This window comes from Nyctibius grandis, chromosome 6, assembly GCF_013368605.1.
Source record: "Nyctibius grandis isolate bNycGra1 chromosome 6, bNycGra1.pri, whole genome shotgun sequence".
Classification (NCBI taxonomy): domain Eukaryota; kingdom Metazoa; phylum Chordata; class Aves; order Nyctibiiformes; family Nyctibiidae; genus Nyctibius; species Nyctibius grandis.
Window position 1 is genome coordinate 7,243,178 of NC_090663.1, and position 4,955 is coordinate 7,248,132.

The following is a 4,955-nucleotide window of genomic DNA, read 5'->3' on the forward strand; positions in this document are numbered from 1 at the left end:
ATATATACAATTTTACACTTCTGCAATGTCCCGCATGTCACTAATGTGAATCATAACTGACTTTAGCACTTCAAAGGCCAAAAAGTAAGGAGTTGAACGAGTTGGGTGGTATTCTGAACAAGATATACTTGGGCCATTTTCTTAGGAAAAATATCCCCCAAAGCTCTAAAAACTCCCTGGTCCAATCTAAGCCACTTCTGGCTGTCTCAGACAGCAGTTTTGCAATAAGTAGTTTACTTTACTTGTGGGCAGTGAGATATCTCTAGCACTCCCTTCTAGAGCCCTGGGTGCTCCCTGTCTCCAGAGATCAGATGTTGGACTGCAGGATACATCCTGTTTTATTTCTTCCTACCTAGAAATAAGTGTGGGTTTAGGTGATAATAATCTCTGAAATAGTGCCTGCACATTGAGAAAAATGGATACAACTATCGTCCTGCAAAGAGGAGAAAGAGGTGAACTGATGCAATCAGTCCCCAGGTCTGCTTGTGGCTTTGCCAGCAGGGTCTGTAGTGATTGCCCAGGGTCTCTCTACGTAAAATCCCTTGGATATTTGGGGTTTAAGTCTCTGTGACTGATCTTGCAGAGAGGACAAGGTGATTGAACGCAACCTGAAGCAGTGAGAAATTACTACTTCTAATTAAAAACACCCTGCTCCTCAGGAGTTACGCTAATACCCAGGTAAGTGCTGTTTAAGCTCCAGTAGCAATCACTTTTTCATGCAGTCCAAGTGTTGGCAGCGCTAGAGGGAATTTGTTTTGTTGCTGAGAAGACTGACATCCCAGTTTCAACACCCTCTTTTAAACAGCCATTGCTGCTCTGGATGCTGGGAAGTATTTCTAAAGTTAACTGTGCCACAGCAGATGTGGTATCTCACCCTTTCTGTACTCACAGGCAAGATATTTTGGGGTGAGTTTTCAGCAGCCACTTGAAAATGTGCTTCATCCCCCTTCCTCTCTTCCCCCTCAGCAGGCAAATAAATCTGAACACCTCCATAGGCTCAATGTAGCTCATCCTAAAGCAAGCAAATTCCAGACAGTTCATACCATTTTTATTTCCTTCCTTCCTTCTTCTCTTTTTTTTTTTTTTATTGCTCACAGAATAGGAAATACACAGAATAGACCAAAAACACATTAGTAGCCTCTTTGTTTGTCTTTGGACGACAATACTTAATAAGTTAAGTTTAGCCTATAGCAAAGCAGCCCCAGATGGCCAGGTCTGTTCTAAATAAGCCACTTTTATGAGGCCAGGATGTCTAAAAGAAACACACTTCATAAAAGAAATAAATGTGCAAGCCAGAAGAAGACCAGAAAAAGAAAATCTCTTTTACAAAACTACTAGTGTTCAGACTCTGTATAAACATGATTGTCAAAGACATACTTGGCTTTTGCTGGTTTTTTTTTCCTTTTTTTTTTTTTCAAGTCTAGAAAGGAAATATTTTAGTCAGATATTAATAAACATTTCCATTCTTCCACAAAAGAAAAACCTCAAAGGTTCCCTTTACTGGATGTGAAAACATACCTGATAAAGAGACATTTGAGATCCTTAGCAGTGAGATATGCACTTATTATTAATAAATTAGCTTACTAAAATTGTTTCATTTTTCCAGACAGAAAGGTCTCAAGGGTGCACTCATTAGCTTCCTGCTTACAAGGGGGAACACATCTTCTTTAATCCATGCAGACCTCCAACCTAGATTGTACTGTGGCTTTGTAACATGGAGGTTTAATCTGTTTTCCCCTGCCTTTCACCTTCAGAGACATCCCAGTCTATTCTGAAACTGTCCTTTAAAAAGCAAGCAAACAAGCAAAGAGATAAAAGTTTAAAGGTTTGTCAGCACCAGCTATGGATAGCATAACCAATGAACCATTCTCCATTGGCCAAGTGTTGCCAATCATCAGAAAACATTTAAAGTAGCTCATTCCATGGGCAACACAACTACTGGTATCTGCTTTCCCATGAGTTTGTGTCTTGGAGTTGGATTTTCAAGAGTCAAATAGCATGCAAGCTCTTGTTGATGCTTCTTGGTGAGTTTTTTTCCCATAATGTGTAAACCTTGTTATCTAAAATGAAAAAAGACGTACTCCACTGCAGCCTGTCCCTCTGTCCCATCCTGTACCAGGACAGCTATTTTCATGACACAGAGAATTTTGTTTCTGTTCCTTTTGGTTCCAGTCAAAGGAGCTTGAAAAGACTTAAATGGTCACATTCTCACACAGTAATGGGTGATCCCTAAACCCTTGTTTCTCCAATAAACTAAACAAAAAGTGCAAAAAGGAAGCAAGTTATTATTCACACACATAATGACCAGAGATCACACAAATTGCTTTTATTTTGATCCGTTGAACAGGGATACTATTTCTAGGGAGCAAAGAAGGGTTCAGGTTTCTTAAATGTGTGTTTCACCAATTGCACCTGCTATCTGTAATACAGTTATGTCCTCAGGTCTATTTATTCTCCTAATTGGCAAAGGTGAACCTCATGCCTATTCAATACAAAACCCCTAAAATTTAGATAAGCTGTTTTAACAAGCACTTGATTAATCAGGGCTTATCAACAGATTCAACAGCTTCTAATTTTTAGGCACCCTATGCCTGGTGCCTAGGATTTCTCATATCCCAGAAAGGAAAAATTAGTTCACAGAAACTGACAAGCTGAGCAGGGAGTCACCTAAATGAACTACCAGAAAATGCTAAAAGAAGAGCAAGACTTCAGCATGTTTCAAAGGATAGACACTTCTCTCTTTATTTATGCTTGCAACACTCTCTTGCAACAAAGGAGTAAACTCAGGTCAGCTCTCCAACACACGGCAAGAGAGAGTCCAGGGGAAAATATCATAACAATATCACAACAACTATGTTTTTTTCAAGATGGACTATTTCAATTTTTGTTGTGCTGTGAGGTTGAGTTTAGGTATGTAACTACCTAACATCTAAAAAGCTGCTAGAAAAAAGGAGCAAACCAAAAATTTCCATTCTGAATAGAATTCTTCTGTTTAGCCTGGAGGTACTTTGTTTTAGCAGTGGTACAGCAGGCACAGTGGTTGGTTTCTTTTCCATGAGAAAATTAATACGTTTTCATTTCAGGTCAGACTGGGACAATTTTCCTTTTTAATTTCCATTTCAAGTAGAAAATTGAAAAATTTATTTCCATTATAGGTCTAATTGCACTGCCTCTGTTCTTTTACCCAACACTCTAGAATACAGCACAAAAACTGGGGTACAGAAATAGAAAATAGAGAGTGGAAAATCCACTACCTAATAGTTTGTGCTGAGGACTGGAAATATAGGTGGGTAGGATGCAAAGCTTAGCTGAGTCTTACACGCCCTGCTGTGTGCTGGGACATGAGCTGCTGTTGTTCCACCACAGCTCTAGGCAAAGGCTGTTGTCAGAGACATCTCATGAGATCACAGACCCTTGGTTTCCACATACCACCCCTTACACACTGCACAGAGATTTCTTCCAAAGGATAAGAAGATAATGAAGACCTCTCCTGCAGCAAATCCACTGCCCCACACCTTATTCCCAACATGTTCCGAGGTCTCACTTTTCGTTTCAGTGTTTCAGAGGGTGCTGAATAAAACCACCAGGTGAGGGTACAAAGCGCAGGTAGTATTGACACAACACAAATGAGTGGAGAGCTATTGAGCAGATAGATTTAAACACTGTGAGATGACAAATGTTGAATGCACAAATTACCCAGTCCATTATTTCACCACGTTATGTTGAGTGTAATTATTGATCAAATGCTGGATCATTAATTGCCAAGTGATGTTTAGCTTTGTATCATCTCCGAGTACCTATTATCATGGGAGTATTTGAACATTCTCAGTTGGCAGCAGAAACAAGACAGTTGCATTAAGTTAAACCTTGAGATTAAATCTGGTCTCCAGGGCAAAGGCAGAGTGATTAGTACTCCTGTTTATAAGCAGAGTTGCTCTAATCTTTTACTTATAAATTTCCTCCTCCATCTGTTATCCATCAGGAAAGTGAAGTTTTAAGAAATTGTGCAGATGGCTTTAAGGCACTCCACTTCTTTCACTAAGCAATGCCTTAGCCTGCTAGATGTGTATCTTGGAGATGGAACTTAATTTGCAGAAACTGCACCTTTTCTAACCTCTCCTGTTTTCCACCCAAGAACCTGTGCTGAAGTCCGGTGCAAGGCATTTTTCACTGCCTCTTCTCTGTAGAAAATGGGCTCCATTGTGTTGAAAGATGCAATGTGCAGTACCTGTGCCAAAGGATTAAACTTTCATCATCTGGGTCTGATACTTAGATTCACGAGAGGAAATGAGTGTTAAGCATCCACTCCATGCCAGGATATATTGAAAGATCCCTTTAGCAGTCCGTGCCAGTATTTTAAAAATAGGGCACTTTAGAGTCTTTTGCACTAGAGAACATTATATCTTCTTAAAGCAAATCTTCCTCACCATGCTTGCCTTTTTAGAGAAATGAGGCAATTCTCTGCAATTTTTAAAATTATAGCAATAGAAAGGAGAAAGTAGGAAAGCAATTGAGGGAAGAGAGGCAAAGAGGTGATAACAAGCAACTCAACAAGAATGTGTTTGCAATGCATTTTGGCACTAAGAAAGGACAGCGTAGCTTTGGGCTGCCCACACACACATAGAACACAGATATCACATCATTGACAGAATCATAAATAGTACCAGGGAAATTATTCCCTTGAAAGTCCTGAGGCAAAAAAATCAGCCTGGCCCAAGTCAGTGGTCTTCTGCCATCGACTTTCGTGAACCTCAGGTTTCACACCTGAGTTATCAAAACATTAGAGTTAAGGTCTGTTACAGTCAATTCTAGACTTGGATAAAAATTCCAGTCTTAGCTAGGTTAAGTTTCCATTATCACAGATATCTTCCCCATGTATGTTTTTCTACCCATATGCCACCTTGTGAGCGAAGTACTAAAAATTCCATTAAAATATCATGGGAAATCTGTGCCTG